The 18216-nt window shown below is 41.8% G+C and overlaps 1 protein-coding gene across 15 annotated transcripts in view; it reads left to right on the top strand.

Moving 5' to 3' along the window:
• PTPRT (protein tyrosine phosphatase receptor type T) overlaps nucleotides 1-18216 on the top strand; it is a 1114889-nt gene that overhangs the window by 745281 nt on the left and 351392 nt on the right. The window lies entirely within an intron of this gene.

Below are 18216 nucleotides of genomic sequence, written 5' to 3'. Positions count from 1 at the left end.
CACCTGAGGTTGGGAGTTCAAGACCAGCCTGACCAACATGGAGAAACCCCGTCTCTACTAAAAATACAAAATTAGCCAGGCATGGTGGTGCATGCCTGTAATCCCAGCTACTCGGGAGGCTGAGGCAGGAGAATCGCTTGAACCCCGGAGGCGGAGGTTGCGGTGAGCTGAGATCGTGCCATTGCACTCCAGCCTGGGCAAAAAGAGTGAAACTCCATCTCAAAAAAATAAATAAATAAAAGAAGACAGTACAATGGGGTGCAAACATAATGGCACACAGTGGAACTGTCTTGGTAGCCCCGAGGACAAAGAAATTTGTACATACCATGCATTGAAATGACAGTGGTGATGACTGACCTCATCCACAAAGGAGCCAAAACCCAGGGAGTCAGATTGTTCTTATGTAGAAGAGAAGGCCCAGGCCTGCCAAACAGTAGTGAAAGTTCATCTGGGAAACTGCAATACCCACATGATGCTCACTCTACGAATATCGGTCCCTTTGCTTTGAAAAGAATCCCAATGTTATTCTCTGCAGCAGGAACACAGGATGCTTGAGATTTAAAATGCTCTGCGTCCAAGGCATATTTTGTCATCCAGGTGATGGCGTCCAAAGCCCCCCTTCCAAGCATCAGCAGGGCCTTACCGTATCAGAGATGAACCAGAACCTACTCAGGCAGGAATGTACCCATCAAGCCAACACAATGTGCCTTCCAGAAAAGTTGCATAAATAAGACAAACTGTATGAATGTTTATTGCAAAACAAAACAAAAAAAATCTCCAACAAAGGTGATATAGCTAAGATTCAAGTACTGGGATGTGAGTAAGATTGAGTCTTCTTCCATCCCTTGTGTTCTTACACATCATAAGATTGCGATACTAGATCAAATGGAAACCCATAGCAATGCAGAGGGAAGGGCATGGATATCAAAGCTGGAATGATGTAGCCTAGTGTCCTAGTAGCTCCACCTTCTCCTGAGTTACCTTTGGTAGCGTCCTCCTCTCTTTAAGCCTCATTTTTCTCATCTGTAAAATAAAGGTGGTAATTACTTCTTCAGGGTTTCCCTAGGGAGTCTGACGAGGGGGAAACACACAAGCATCCCAGACCAAAACATGTACCACAGGACAATGAAGAGACTTAAGCCATTGAGTGCTCATGCAGAAGCATGCATGTATAGGGAGTGGGCTTGGGGGAAGAATATTGCTGCCATAAGGAAAGGTGAGCTCTGGGGAGAAAAGTCAAGGAGTATTTGATGAAGGAAAAGTACTCAAGATTAATCTAACAGACCCATAACTTCTCTAGAGAGTCGTAGATGGTCCTGAGAACTCTCTGAGGGAGATTATCCAACATGTACAAGGTGCTTAAGAAAACACCTTATCTCACTAAAAGTAGCATTCCTCAGGAGAGCTAACATCTTCCTCTTAGAAATTGCAGGGAGCTTGGTGCAGCTCTCAGGATTACCACATGGAAGGCGGAAACAAACATCCATCCCCACCACTTATGAGCTTTCTCAGGCCACACACTTGGGAGAAGCTTTCTTCCTGGGGAGTACCCTAAGAGGAGGGCAGGTACTCATACCTATACACCTTACCTAGTACGTTTTCAAAACCCCTTTGGGAAAGACAGGGACTGGAAAATTAACTGAAACAAAATCCAATCACTTCAAATCTACATGCTATTCTTTGTAAAGCAGAGACCACAGTCACACACACACACATACACAGACACATACACACACACACACACACACACACACACACACATATTTAAATGAAATGAAGATCTGTTGTGCCTGGCAAACTTTTCTTTGTAAAGCAGAAGGAAAGGACCCTTGATTTAGGAAGTTAAGTTACTTGGTACTGTTATGTAAAAGATGCTCTGTGCCAGATGTTGAAGACTTTTGGAATTTACAGGCCAGTAGCATTTAAAAAGGTTTGGGGGGGTAACCTAGGGTACTTTAACATCTCTTATTTACATCGTTTTATAAAAGACATAATTCCAAAAATATAAAAGGATATAATTTCAGAATAAAAGTCCATCCTTCAAATTGAATAAATTTATGATGTTTTACCAACTCATGACAGTCACATTAATTTTTCTAATTTTGCATTGGATTGATGGCAACTTTGTCATGGAAAAGCCCTGGTCCTTGTACATACCTGCATTTGGAAACCACTAGTGTAGGGTGATGCTGCAGGTGGAGTCATATCTCTACACAGATTATTCCTTGAGAGTAATATACTTTCTCCTCTAGTAGGGTGATGCATTAGACTGGATCCTTGAGAGCAATATACATTTTCCTCTAATAGGATGATGCATTAGACTGGATTAGAAATATCATGATTAAAATTCCATGATAAGAAGAAAGAAACAGAGGGAGAGCAAGGGTTCAAACACAACTGTGAGTTAGACTCTGTGTTTGAGTAGAACCTCCTGTAATTGAGGCATTATTATATAGTGCAGTCTCTGAAGCCCCGCACACAAAGGTGGGTACAGATTAGAGCAGCATGTCCTTCTCACTTCCGTGTGAATCCGGTGCCTTGTGGATTTTCAGAGATCAGATGCCAGGGATGTTGGCATTCCCGTGGATTCCATGGGAGACAACTATGATGAAAGATATCTTCAAGTAGCTTCTTGGCTGTGACTTGGGCTGTAATTGCAGAGAACCACAACCAGAGTATTGTAACTGATTGACTTGTTGGTAAGCATTTGAGGCTACTTTTGGGGAATATGCCAAAATTATTGAGGGATGCTGTAAGGACAGCTAAGGAGGTTATAGATTTAGGCCTTTGTATTGTGAGCATAAACATGAGTGTGGTCATGTGTATCAAAAGCTAGTGAGGCCTAAGAAAAGGATGGTGACATTTGAGCCCATATAGCCTAGATCTGAATCCCTGCTCTGACATTTACTTGCTCTGTGACCTTGAGTACATCAAGTGGCCTCTCAGAACCTTAAGTCTTTTATCAGAAAAATCAAGGTAATAATAAAATGGCCTTATAGCATTACTCTGAAGATCCAATTAAATATAGGTTTAGCACAGTGTTTGGCATTTAGAAATAACATTATAAATGTTAGCTGTTATCATTACATAAAAATGAGGAAATTGAGTGCAGATGGTTAAAATGAAAAGACCAAGGTCATATTACCCAGAGGCCAAACCCAGGACTCCTAAATGCAAGTACAGATGTTTTGCCCCTTGCTGCAACTTAGCGTGGTCCATAGACCAGTGGCATTAGCATTACCTGGGAGCTATTTAGAAATATAGCAGCTCAGTCCTCTCCAGTTTATCAAGATCCTTGGGTGATTCCTATGGGCATTACGGTTTCAGAAGCACTGTTCTGGAAAATACTACTCTTGAGAAACTTTTGGCAATTGATAGAAGAGTATGTTCTCTTGAGTAGAGAGATGAGAAGTACCTGTTACTCTGGGCTCAACCCAATCCAGTCCCAGACAGTAAGCAAGAGACCTTGCTTTTAAAAACATTTATAACAAAGCATGTGTTTATGAGGTAATTTATAAATTTAATTAGATGAAACCAATTTGATTTTTTAAATTAGGTTCTAGTTGTAATTTCAAGAGAGAAATTCATAAATTACAAATTACCCTCTTCTGGCCTCAAAAAAGAGTATTTTATTACAAAGAAAAATAGGATAATGCAAATGGAAGAGAAATTCAGGATTGTCTGTGGCCTCTTATATACAACCTTAGACTCAGCAAAGTTAAAAGCAGAGAAAAAGAAAGGGAGGAGAAAGAGGGAAGTTTCATTATTATAACTATGTTATTGTTAAATACAGCAGGTCCAAGTAGTTAAGATTAAATTTCCTTCTGCACAAGTCCAAGTCACAACCTCTGGGTGCATCCTTGGACAATTCCGCTCCCCAAAATGTGAGTGGCTTTAAGTCCCATTCTGTCTCCAGTCTTCAGTCCTCTCTTTCTAATATGAAGGTGTCAGACTGTTCTAGGCTTCAACTGGGTAAGAATGAAGGGGAAAATAAATCTGTGTCAACCCCACAAAATCAAAGATTCTACATCATTTTGGAGTTTCTTTGCTGTTTAATTCTTGCCTATAAGCCAGCCAAAGTCTCTGAAGGTAAAGTAGTGATGACATATGAATTAAAAACAGCAAGTACAAAGGCCCTGAGGTGGAAATCACTTAGGCGTGTCTTAAAAATACAGTAAAAAGGAGACCAGAGTGACTGGGGCTTCCTGAGCACAGAGGACAGTGATGAGACCGTATGGGAGAATGGGTGGTTAGGGCCAGGGATGCCAGGACTCCTAGAACTTGCATTTTATCCTGATAGGAATGGAAAGCCCTAGGAGAGTTCTACACAGAGGAATGAAGGGATCCAATTTATATTCTTAAAAGATCATCCAGCTGTTGTGTGGATAAGAGATGGTGGGGACACAAGCATCTTGGAAACACCTGGAAAATGCACCAGGAGGCAAGGACATTTCCATCATCTATGATATTAAGATGAACTATTTATTAGAAGACCTTGTACCTGGGCAGAAGATGTGAAATCTTTGTTACAGCTGCCTTTTTACTGTTGCTAACCCAGCTTTGACACCCTCTTTTCAGTAATGAGTTCTTATCTTGATGAGCACCCTGGAGCCATGGACCCTTAGATCCTGGGCCCACCTTTCCTGAAAGGTGGGTGTCTCACCCTGACCCTATTACTACTCCAGGGCTGTGAAACAGTCTCATTCTGCAGCCTCAAACTCTCTCTCTGCCCACTGAAAGGGGAGCTCAGAATCCTCGTCAGAGCCCTCTGGTTCCAGTGTCATCTGAGCTGCAGCAGGAAATATTAAGATGAATTAGACCATGGCCTCAGATATTTGGGAATTTGCACTTGAGTGGGAGATGCAGAATGCAATTCTACGATCATTCCCGCAACAGAGCGACAGATCATGCACAGACAGAGGCAGCACCAATGGCCTTGTGTCCAGAAACTAGCAGCATTCACATCACTTGCAGGCATGTTAGAGGTGCAGAATCTCAGGCCCCAGCCTGGACCCACTGAATCAGAGTCTTCTTAACAAGATCCCCAGGTGATTCGTGTGTACGTTAAAGCATAAAAAGTACAGGTTTAAGAATCATTCTCAAATCTCACAATCTTGATCTGTACAAGAGGGTGGTAGAAGTGGCAAGGGGATATCAACTGGTCTGGAAAGCTCTGCCTGGTGAGTGCATTGTAGTCATTGCGTGAATAATGTGATTATTTAATGCACCAAGGAATATTCCTGCTCACCGGAGGCCCAAACAGCTGAGTATTTACATCAGGAATATGGAAATCATGACATCTGCATAGACTCTTCCAGAACCCTCTTTTGGGGTTGATTAAGGCATCAGGGTTCCCTAATCAGGGTGTGGATGTGCAGAAGGGTGCTGTGGCCTCTCTCATTCTGACTCAGCTCTTGGGAACAACCACAACTCACCAAGAACACAGACCGTCGCAATTGCAGACAGGCACTTATAGCCAGAATGAGGTCACCAAGGGAAGCAATCCAACCAAACAGTTGTCTGAAAACCCTTCAATAAAATCATTCAGAGACAAGCTGTTCAGAGTTCATGGAAAACAGTAATCAATATGTGTTTCAATTCAATTAATTGTACTCGTCTTTGTCCAAAAATAAAAATCACACAGTGTGAGGGAATTGGGCCAGAAGATGTTACACTTGCAACTGGGTTAACGAAGTGTGAAAATATTTAAAATTCAGACATACGAAGCCTCCCAGTAAGCCTTTCTGTTTAGCAGTCAAAATCACCAAGTTTCTAATTACAGTGTATAAATCTGAGAAGCTTAAAGGGAATGAGAAGACCCTAATGAGGCAGGAATGGGTGTCTTGATTATGCTAGAGTTGATTGGCATTTATCTTACAAGCTATTCTAGGTGCCTGGCGTTCAGAGTTAAATAAAACAGACTTCGCCTCAATAAAACAAGGCAGCATTCCTGTATGGGAGCGCCTTTAAAAGGTACAGTAGGTTGGAGGGTTTGTCAATATTTTTTCGGCACACAGATGGTTGGATTCAATCTGAACAAAAAGCACGGGCCCCAGGAATCAACCAGCCATCAGAATGCATTACAAGGAGGCTGGAGCGTCTTCTGAGACAGTTCTGAACAGAACGAAAGCCAACACAGACATGGATGGAGAGAGGGACCAGCTGGGTGGATAGGCTCACAAGGAAGCTCTTAAAGACCAAAGCCCAGAGAAGGTTCCTGGCTCTGTCTGGGTGGATGAGCACACCTCCTCCCATCCTTCAACTTTGCTGCACTGACCACTCAGGGCTCACTGACCCCAGACTGGCTCATGACTCTGGTCCACAGAGGAGCAGTGTGGAGAACGGGATGTGGTCCAGATGGGCAGGAGGTAGTGTACGCAGGAGGAAATCAGCTGGATTGTGACTAATACAGCCCGCAGCAAGAATTTGCATAATTCAAACTGGATCTACGTTAATTAGGACACATGATTTGCATAATGCAGGCCGCTATTGAGTATAACTCAAGCCAGACTGGTAACAAGGAAAAAAGCTCTTGTTTCCTCTAAATTGTTCAAGCCAGAAATGTGAGCGTCATCCATTGCCCCCAGCAGCCACACAGCTAATCCGCCAGAAAGTTTGATTATTTCTCTTGGCAAAATAGACACAGGTCAGGCCGCATGGCACCATCTCCACTGCCACATCCTGTTCTGAGCACCCCCCCACAAATGCCTGGAGCATTTCAGTTCCTCCCTGCCCACCCCCCTCCACACTTCACCTGTTCCACATGTCCACACTGCAGCCAGACAGAACATCTTAAGAGGTGAATCTGATCCTGTTCCTCGTCTGCATTGGCTTCATCTTAACTTCAAGGTACTGAATGATCTGGCCCCGGCTGCCTCTCTAATTTCACCTGCCACTCCTCTTCCCACTGGTGACTGCAGTCCGGCTCCTTCAGCTTCCTGGCATTTCCCAAGCTTACCCAGTCCCTGGCAGCCCTCACCACTCTGTGTCATTCCTTCTGCCTTTAATACTCTTTACGTTCCTTGGGACTGGCTCCTTCCTTTTCTTCACCTCCAAGAGGCTTTTTCCCTCCCCTGTCCACTTGATCCAAAACAGGTTCCCCTCTGTTTCCTCTCTTAACAACTTGCTTTTCTTCGTACCATTTCCACAATCTGCACTTGTTTTGTTTGTGTACTTCAATATCATCCAGCCCCGCAACAGACTTGAACCCTGGTGAAGGCATGGGTCCTGTGTTGGGGAATTTTATGTGTCAACTTGGCTGGACCACGGTTTGACAGACTGGTAGTCAAACCATACTTTGGATGGTTTTGTGAAGGTGTTTTTGGATGAGACTGACATTTACATGGGTGGACTTTGAGTAAAGCAGATTGCTCCCCATAACATGGATGAGGCTTCATCCCATCAGCTGAAGGTCTGAATAGATGAGAAGACTGAGCTCGCCTGCATAAGAGGGAATTCCCCAGCCGATGACTTTCAGACTGGAACTGCAACATCAGTTTTACCCTGGTCTTCAGCCTGACAGCATTTGTTCTTAAAATAACTAATACACGCTGGGCGCGGTGGCTCCCGCCTGTAATCCCAGCACTTTGAGAGGCCGAGGCGGGCAGATCACGAGGTCAGGAGATCGAGACCATCCTGGATAACACTGTGAAACCCTGTCTCTCCTAAGAATACAAAAAATTAGCCGGGCGTGGTGGCGGATGCCTGTAGTCCCAGCTACTTGGGAGGCTGAGGCAGGAGAATGGCGTGAACCCGGGAGGCAGAGCCTACAGTGAGCCGAGATCACGCCACTGCACTCCAGCCTAGGAAACAGAGTGAGACTGTGTCTAAAAAAAAAAAAAAGAAAGAAAGAAATAACTAATACAGGCTATATTTATTTTTGCCTTTCAGTGTGTCCCGAGGACCTAAAATAGTAGCTTTCACATAGTATGTACTCAATAAATATTCTTTGGATAAATGTATGGATTTATGCTTTATCTTAGCAAGGGGTAATGATGATTATTTTAGTCTAACTAATTTAGTTGTTCTCAGGCCTGGCTGAAGATTAGAATCACACTTTGAGATACCTTCTGGTCAATTTTGCTGTGAAGCTAAAACTGCTCTAAAAAATAAAGTCCATTTTGGCCCGGTGTGGTGGCTCACATCTGTAATCCCAGCACTGTGGGAGGTCGAGGCGGCTGAATCACGAGGTCAAGAAATTGAGACTATCCTGACCAACATGGTGAAACCCCGTCTTTACTAAAAATATAAAAATTAGCCGGGTGTGGTGGCGCATGCCTGTAATCCCAGCTACTCGGGAGGCTGAGGCAGGAGAATCGCTTGAACTCAGGAGCCGGAGGTTGCAGTGAGCCAAGATCGCGCCACTGCACTCCAGCCTGGCAATAGAGCGAGACTCTGTCTCAAAAACAAAACAAAAACAAACAAAAAATCATACCTTGAGAGCTTGAAACAATGTATAGATAAATAAATAGGCAGCTAGATACCTGAATGAATGAAGGGATGGATGGATGGGCCTTATTGCAGTCCAAATAAATCAGAATCTCTAGGGGAGGAGGCTCTCTCCATGTGCTGTATTTGTTTGTTGTTTTTAAGTTCCTTGAGAATTTCTCAAAAACATCCAGGGTTGGGAAGAAGTATTGTGTGAAATGAATCCAATCGGTCTCCTCTGATATGTAATCCTAGCTAAATACCTGCTAAATAAACACGGTCTTGATCCTGGCTTAACCTATCTTCACTCTCACTCTGCCAGACTCCACCTCTATCTGATGTTACGTTACAGTCAACTCACTCATGCACAGGCAGATGCTAAGTGCTAAGTTTTTTAAGGATTGACTTTAAAAAACATTGGTCTTTTTTCCCTCAAGGTTGCTAAACAGTGTGTGGAGTAACTGAAGACACATAGGGAGGTATCATTATGTCAATATCCCTTTACATGTTACTAATGGCATCTTGCAACTCTGATGCCAGAGCCCACGACAGACCTTCCCTTGCAAATCTTTTTCTGTCTCCTGAATAGTAGAAGTCAGTCCTGTTGTGGTTTTTTTTTTTCTTTTTTTTCTTTTTTTTTTTTGTGTGTGTGAGATTAAAAAAGACATGTGCGCACACAAAACTTAATAGATTTGCCCAGAGGCCTTCCCTAAATCTTAAAAGTCAGGGCCCTGGGATGTCTAGGAGCCATTTTTTCTAGCCCATGGCTCATCATTCAACCTTCATAAGATGTTTCCCCTCCGGAAACTTGAAAAATGCAGCCATCCCTGGTTAGATGCCATATACAGGTCATTTGGGCTGACAGGGAAGCTGACAGGTGTTTGAGTAGAAACAGCTCTGGTTGAAAAGAATGATTTCTGGCACTCAGAATCTGGAAGGAAAATAAGTCGCGTTCTGATGTGAGTGACTTGCATTTATGGACGTGGGCCCATTAGAGCTGTTGGTCATCCACTTGTGGTATGTTAGGATTGCCTCGATATTTGCCTTGGGGTGTTTCTTCTTTCCTATTATGACACAGGTACTTGTGATGGAGCCAGGTAACTTGACAGTGGAAATCAACAGATGCATAGCACTTGTTACCTAAGGACAGCAAACCATGTTCTCCTGCCAGTGAGGTTTTCACAATAAACATTAATCATTCAGTTCAGCTGTAGAAAACAACAAAGGTTGCTGCATGAAAAATATTCCTGCAGTGTGCACATGTGAATTAGTATGCCTGTGTTGGTGCGTGTGTGTATAAGCATATGATTTCATGAGTTTATGTAGTTGTACACTGTCACATGTATACACACATATAATTGTATGTTTGGTGGCATGTCTATGTGAAGCTTTCATCCTTTGATGTATCCATTTTTCCAATTTCATCCTTAGGATTGTTCTATGTCACTGGAGAGTTAACTGACAGAGGTATCAGAGACACAGGGCTATGTCTGTTTTCTCCTGGACTGGAGGGGCCCCTGGTCACCTCATATGCGTGCCATAGCAACATCAGGGGAGAAACTTTATTTCATTTCAGTGGGCTCCCAGCTATTTAACATGAATGTCTGCCATAATTTGACTCCAGAGTTTTGCTAAAGAAAAATGTGGGATTTAAAAAAAAATCTCCAGGTTAAGTTTAATCCTATGTATCTGCAGGTATCCTAGGAGAGAGAAGGGAAGGAAATGAAGAGTGAGTTCTGCATTTGTCAGGGCGTGGGCTCTCTTCATGTTTCTTATCTGGGAGGGAAACTGCATTTTGATGCACTGCATGTGCACCCAGAGGCCTTTGTAGGGTGTCCTCCTGTGCACATGGCCACATGGCTAGAGATGGAACTCTCTCTCTGGCTGCTGTGGTCGTCTCAATAAACTGTGCCCAGAGGCAGTGTTTAAGTTGCTAAGTGTCTCTTTAAACATCAGAAGTTGTTCTCTTTTCATCTCAGATGTTTTACTGTGTTACCCTGTTGGAATTCCGCCTAGGCTGGGCAATGCAACATGAATTTGCTGCTTTTAACTGGCTCTTTTGCTTCTGTTTTGGTCAGAACAAAATGAAGAGTGTTTGCATATTTTCGTCTGTCATCAGGACATTTGGAGCCTCTGTTCTGAAGTCTCTGGAGGCTGGAATTCAAATTTGTGATTCGTTGCTTATCTTTTCATTAGCTCAGGAGCTAGCAGGTGGCTTTTCTCCCCTCACCTTAAGTCAATGGGCATTTTTTCTTTTGACTGCTTTTCCTTACTCTTTACCAAGAAAAAAGTAATTCCTTAAAACTGACACCCAAGTATGAGATCTTGGTCTACGTCATTATGGTTTCAATATGTACGTACGTACGTACATACATACATACCAGGTCTCCAGGGTCCTTCAAAATGGCATAAAGAAAGGTCACTGCTTTCTTGTTCTGTTTTATTTTATGCATGTTTTTAACATGTGTGTATTACTGCACATCAAATAGTGGGTTATGCAAACAGTAAATTTAAGATTGACGTTTGGTTAGACATTGCAGAGTGTACTTGAACTAGTGAGTTTCTTTCCCAATCTGGGCCTCAGTTTCCACATTTGTGGCTTAGGAGGCTTGGACCAGGGAGATTCAAGAACTACTCTCTGCTATGAACTATCACTTGGATGCCCAAAATGAGGTTCATCTCACTCCTAGTTTCATGAAACTCTTTCCGTATTGGTTAGTACATGAATCTCTTTTTTTTTTTTCATTCATTTTTCAATAACACACCAACTAAAAGACAACCAGAATGTTGACAACATCTAACATTTACTTATGATCTACATAAGCACATTTGTATCTGCTCATTCACATCTCCCCATCCCATCTTCCTGACTCCTCCAGTCCTCTGAATCTTGTATATAATTCCTGTATATTTTATATAGTTTTGCTACTTGTATGAATTCCTTACAAACATATTGTTTTATTAGTGTTTTAATTTTAACAAAGGATTTTAAGTTGTGTATAAACTTTTGGGACATTTTTATTCCATATTGTATTGCAAATGTTCATCCCCATGGATGAGTACAGCTGTAGTCCATTCATCTTGACTGCTGTCTAATACTCCATTGCATGAAGATACTACAAAACTTTCACCCATGATCCTTTCTTAGATATTGGGGTTGCTTCCAGAATGTTGCCTTTACCAACAGTGATGAAATGAGCATCCTTGTACATACCTTCTCCTGTATATGAGCAAGATTTTGTCTTGAATTTCTATCTAGAAACTAGGTCATATGGTCAATGAATGTTAAGTTTTACAAAAATATTCCAAACTCTTTCCCAAACTGGTTGCACTAATTTACACTCAAGCCAACAAATTATGAATGCCTATGATTTCAAACCCTCTCCAACACTGGTGTTGTCAAGATCCTTCATTTTGACTAAATAAATATAAAATGACATCTTGTTGTTGTCTTGCTTTGTATTCCCTCAATTATTAATAAGGTTGAATATTGTATTTCATTTTCTGTGGGATATCTGTTCATGTCTTTTGCCTACTTTTCTACTGGGTTGTATGCTCTTTTCTTTATTGATATGTAATAGTTTTAAAATATACTTTCGATAATATTTTCCCAGTTTCAAATGTAATTTGCTGTTTTTACTTCTTCTAAGGTATCTTTGAAAAACAAAAGTCCTTAATTATAGCCAATTGTTTCAGTCTTTGTTTATATAGTTAACACATTTTTTGTCCTTAACGAAATTCTTCCCTAAACCAAGGTGAGAAAGATGTTTGCCTACATTTCTGCTAAAAGTTGCATAGTTTTGCTCCTGAAATTTAAGTTTTTGATCTATCTACAATTAATTTTTGCATAGGATGAGAGATGGAGTGAAAAAATTATTTTTTTCTTACATTGGTAAACACTTGATCCAAGTCCTTTTGATAGTCTCTTCTTCCCTGCTCTACCAGGCCACATCTGACTTATGCCAAAATGTCTTATATGCATGAGTTTTTTTCTGAACTCTCTATTCTACTGGCCTCCATGGACCGTAACCATGCATAGTCATATTTATTACAGCTTCCCAGTGTCCTAATCTCTGGTAGAGAAGATTCCTCCTCCTCATACTTGTTCAGCAATATCTTGATTATTCTTGCCCTTGGCTCTTTCACTTTAGTATCTACTTATCAAGTTTAATGAAAACATCTGTTGTTTTTTTTTATTAGAATTGCCTTGAATGTATAGAACAATATGTGGGTAATTGACATCTTTATGGTATTCAATCTCTGTGTATTTATTTAGGTTTTCTTTAATGTCTCTCATAGTTTTATTACCTTACTTCTAGAGCTACTGCATTTCACATAAAATCCAAACTGCTACCTTAGGTCTGAAAGACTTGCACCTCCCATTCTCTTTTTTCCTCTGGTCTCACGGGCCTTGTTTTACAGTCCTCCGGCATGCCAGGGTCACCTGGCTCAGGCTTATTGCACGCAGAGTTCCTAACTGCCAGAAAGCTCTTTCACTTCCTCTTCCGTGGCCAACTCATTCTCCTACTACAGGTATCGATGTCAGTGCTACCACCTCAGAAGGGCCGTGCCTAATAGCCTTCAGATAGGACTTTGCCCACTCACCACTGTCTCTACCATCGCTTCCCATTTTTGAATAACGTGGACCACAGTTCACAATTATTACTTATTTCTTTATAAACATGTATCCTTATATTGTAAGTGCCAAGGGACACACATTTATAAACAAAGGGACTCACAATATAGGGATACACATTTACCAGCAAGTATGTGTGTATAAATACACACACACACTCCTAGATATACACATAGCTCATCTCTGGAAAGAATTCAGTACCCTGCATAGTACCTGGATCACAATAGGGTCTCAAATTTGGCGGTGCTTTTTTTCTTTTCTTTTCTTTTTTTTTTTAATATATTTTGTTTTTCTTTGAGATGCATTCTCACTCTGTCACCCAGGCTGGAGTGCAGTGATGCAATCTCAGCTTACTGCAGCCTCCACGTCCTGGGTTCAAGCGATTCTTATGCCTCAGCCTCCTGAGTAGCTAGAATTACAGGCACATGCCACCACACTTGGCTATTTTTTTATTATTATTTTTAATAGAAATGGGGTTTTGCCTTGTTGGCCAGGCTGATCTCGGACTCCTGACCTCAAGTGATCTGCATGCCTTGGCCTCCCAAAGTGCTGGGATTACAGGCATGAGCCGCTGTGCCTGGCCTCTTTCTTTTTTTCTTATGAAGATGGGAGAGGTTCCCTTTGATGGCTTGGGTAGAGTAACAGTTAGAAGTAACTCTTAGCATCCATTATTCCATATATATGACCTTATAGAACCATCCAAAATCATAAGATTATGTCCCAAGTCTTATAATAATCTCTAATAGACTACATGACGTTCCATTGACCAAAGAGTTTATACTTAACTTATAGAATTCATTTGCTAAAGTATAAACTTGTCAAGGTTAAAGATCTGTATTCACAGGTATATCCCCGGTGCCTAGAACAGATCCTGGCACAAAGTAGGGTTCGATAAATATTTGTTTAATAAATAAAAATGCATTCCAAACTTGAGTCATGGTTAAGGCAACAGCTGTAAGAGATATTCAAATATTGATATCCCTGTGATTGCTTGATTTTTTAAAAAGAATTTAGTCTTCATTAAGTGTTAGTGACAATATAACAATATTATATAATGTTCAAAAACTAGGGAGTGGAAATAACACACTAGCCATCTTCATGTGGGTTTATTTTCTTTCTAGTTCTTATGCATTTGCAACAGCTTTGACGTGGTTATGGTGACATTTTTTTTTAAATTTTCACTATGCCAAACATATTCTCGTTTCTATGTAATCTATTTAACTATTCCATTTAATGGCTCTGCATTCCCCTGAACATATGGACCATACTTTAGTTTCAAGTCAGTTTATTCAGGATGTGTTGATTGATCTTACTAGAATGTTAGATATAATTTTTCGGGTATGATAAGAGTGAACTGGATCTCTTGAAGCAGCTGGTTAGGAGAGTTTGAATTTCTGCTTTCCTTTTCCCTCTCAATAGATTTTTCAGTAGCAGGCAGTGGCATTCACATGCGTTCCATTGATTGTAGAACTGTGTTCTAAATAATAGCTCACTCTGTTCAATAGACATGGATCTAATGGAGGAGAGTCAAACGATACATACACATTTGGATGGGATCCATAAACTCGAGGTTAGAAAGGGTGATCCTATTTTCCTCCTTGTTTTAAAACTTGAATTTCAGTTTGCTTATTTCCTAGCAGAGGGAGATGAATATAGGGCAAGTGTGTGCCCCCACTTCTCTCTTATACCAGTGCCATGATAGACATCAATAACCAATCAGGGGATGCTCTTCCACTGCACTCCAGCATGGCCTCAGAATCCCACTCATCATGGCACAGCACTGCAGCTGGTCATTTCCAACAGAATGGGGTTAGCCAGTAAGGTGTATCCTGGCTGCTGTCTCTGGCCTCTTCTCAGAAGGTTGATAGGGGGATAGGCAAAGCTCTGCCCTCACTTATCGGTTTGTCCTATAGAATCTGTCTTTATGGTAATTTGGTCATTTCTGGATTATTTTCTCTACAGTATAAGCATGTTGCAGTTTCCAGTCCTTTTCACAACAGTTGTAATCCTAGTGGACTCTGTTGCAGTATCTGCAGGGACGTCAGTATTATGGGCCAACAAGAAGATAAAGCAGATGGTGTGAGGTTCTGGGGAAACTTCCCACACACTGTATCCCCCATCGGCAGCTGGGTTTCCATTTGCCAGTAGATTAAAGCAAAGTCCAGACATGTCAGTGTCAGAGTTCCACCCATCTCATGACTGGACTCAACATGGTGAGTCAAGAGTGTTAATAGAAAAGCCAAACTTTGCAAAATAGTTTAAATAGGTTTATTCTGAGCCAATATGAGTGATCATGGCCTGGGAAAACAGTCTCAGGAGATCCTGAGAAAACGTGCCCAAGACAGTCGGATTACAGTTTGGTTTTATACGTTTTAACATGGCAGGATTTACAGGCAAAGACATAAATCAGTACATGGAAGGTATATATTAGTTTGGCCCCAAATGGCAAGACATCCTGAAGTGAGGGTTTATATGTTGTAGGTGGATTCAGATATTTTTTAATTTGTAATTGGTTGAAGGAGTAAGGCTCTGTCTAAAACTTGGAATGAGCAGAAAGGAATGTTTTCAGTTAAGATAAAGATGCTATGTAGCAGGATTGATGGCCTGCAGGTGTGACTTAACCCTTGCTTTGCATGGCTTTAGGCCTCGTTCATAATTCGGTGTTGTATTGCCACAAAGAGTCTGTTTTAACATTAATGCCAGTCCACTGTGCCTAAAATCCAAAAAGGAGGGGATGTAATAAGGTGTGACTTCCTTTCCCCCATGCCAATAATTCCAGTTTTCAGGTTTCTCTGGGGTCCCCTTGGCCAAGAAGGCATCCGTTCAGTTGGTTGGGAGCTCAGGATTTTACTTTTAGTTTACAAAAGTACCAAAGGTACTGGAAGTGAAAACAAGCAGCGGGCTCAGGTCTCTGAGGATCAGCCTAGTTACAGCAAGACCCTGGCCTACGTGTGGAGGTGCAGAGAATGTGTCAAGATTCTTGCGAGCAGGTTTGTTTCAGTAGCCTCCCAGGAAGGGCTGTGTTAGGCACACTGGTGCCGTGATGTTCTCCAGGCTCCTGGGTATCAAGGCCTAAGTGAGGTTTAAACTGAGATTATCTAGGAAGACATGGGGAAGGTGGGAACTGAGAATGGCTTGGGCATCTCCCTTCTCTCATAGCTGTTTTGTCTCTTAACGAGGTAGAGTTAGTTCTACTCTCCTGGTCCTGTGAGCCATGCCCCTGAAGACTAGCCCTTCACTCCCAGCAGCAGCCATGCTGTCAGCTGCAATGCCTAAAGGGCCTGTGTGTCCTTTCCCACCTACTGTATAAATGTTCTATCTGCTGTTGGGAGAGGCAGTTCTTTTTGATGATGCTTACCGGTGTTACCACTTGGATAAAGAGACCAGGGCTATAGAAGCCTTCCTGAAAAAGATGCCAGAGGTGAGAAAGTCTATATTAGAGCAAGTCATCTAGAGAGTCTTCTGAAGGGCAGAACTGCAAGAAGACAAGGCCATGTGCAGAGGTCTCAAGATTGCGTAGGAACTCTCGTTAAAAGATCTTGTATGTACAGTAGGCTCTGTGCTCTCCCCACCAACAAATGCATTGTTATTTAGCCTTCCTTGGCCAATTTTTATAACAATATTACAGAATGTTTGGATATCAGAGAAAAAGATCCCCTATAATCTGCTCTTCTACTACAGTGCTTATTTTGCCTTGTATTTTTATCTTTGTTAATATGCACACATCTTTTACCTAACTATAATTACAAAAAATTTGCTATTGTAATTTTTTATTGTGTTTAATCGCAATCATGATGCCTTTATAGAACCATGTAAATAGCTCATCTTTTTTAATGACTGCGTAATTGCCCATTGAGTGTATATACTGTAGTTTTCTTATCCATTCCTCTATTTTTTATATATTTGGTAACACTGTGATAAACTTCATGTTTGTGGTGGCATTGCATCATAGTGGAAAGAACATGACCTTCAGATCTGATTCACCTGGATTCAAATCCTGGATCTAACATTGTGTGGGTGGCTGACTTGTGGGCAAATTAACCTCTGAAATTGAATGATCTTAATGGCCTAATTTAATAAAATTGTGTGTGGGTGAAGCAATATTAAGCCTGCAATTCAGGAATATTATACGAAATCAAAATATATTATAGTCCTAGTTGTCCAGTATCCATTCAAGGTCAAAGTTCATTTTCTTCCTTGTTTGTTTAGAGTATTTATATATTAGACACTCCCACCCCCACCACACACACAAACATGAAATTACTGGGTTGAATGGAATGAATACTTTTGTAACTCTTGCCACATCTTGCCAAATTGCACTGCCAATAGATCTCACCTGTGTGAGTGTGTGTTTTGAGTATTGTTTTGAGTTTTTGTGCCAGTCACCATGTCTGGGAAGAAGGCCTTTGGCAGCCCACCAGAGATTTATGTCAGCTTTCATGATACTCTCAGAGCAGGCTGATGTGTGAAAAGTTTATCGTGCATGTTGGCAGATCCATTTGCACTGTCTAAGGACATGCTGGAGACACTCTTGCCTCATCAGTTCCTGTTCACTCCCTTTCCCCTTTGCCCTTCAATAGCAAGTAGAGTGCCTGGTCCCCAGTCATCTCCCAGAGGGTCCTGGAAGCCCCATGGGAACTCTGAATTGAAGGACTCACCAGTCAGGTTTCTACAGGTCCTGCCACCAAGTTTATGATACATCACCAGCCATGCCCTTCCACGGCCTCTGTTAGCCTACCTGCAAAAGAGGAGGTTGAGGCAGCTGGCCTTTCAAGCTGAACCTTTCTGTATTCTTCTGTTATCAGCATCCCCTGGGAGCTTGTTAGAAATGTGCTATCTCTGTCCCTACCCCAGGTCTACTGAGTCAGGGTCTGCACTGTTACAAAATCCCCAGGTTGTCTCTGTGCATGTTGAAATTCAGCAAGTACAGTACTGAGTTGTCTGCAGGCCAGGCTTTCCCATCATGCCAGGAACATTTACTGGAGCCTCAGTTTTGGAACCAGTCTCTCCCTGAACCATGCTCTTACTACGTTAGGATTTCCTTACCCTGCAGTGAAATTCCCCTTGCCCAGTTATGTCTATGGACCGCGAACCGTGGACCGTGGACTGTCGACCGTGGACCGTGGTGACCTTTCTCGTGGGTCAGTGTCAGA

This window comes from Macaca fascicularis, chromosome 10 (assembly GCF_037993035.2).
Source record: "Macaca fascicularis isolate 582-1 chromosome 10, T2T-MFA8v1.1".
NCBI classification, from domain to species: Eukaryota; Metazoa; Chordata; class Mammalia; order Primates; family Cercopithecidae; genus Macaca; species Macaca fascicularis.
Note: the sequence above shows the minus strand (reverse complement) of the source record. Positions and strands in the feature narration are given on the sequence as shown.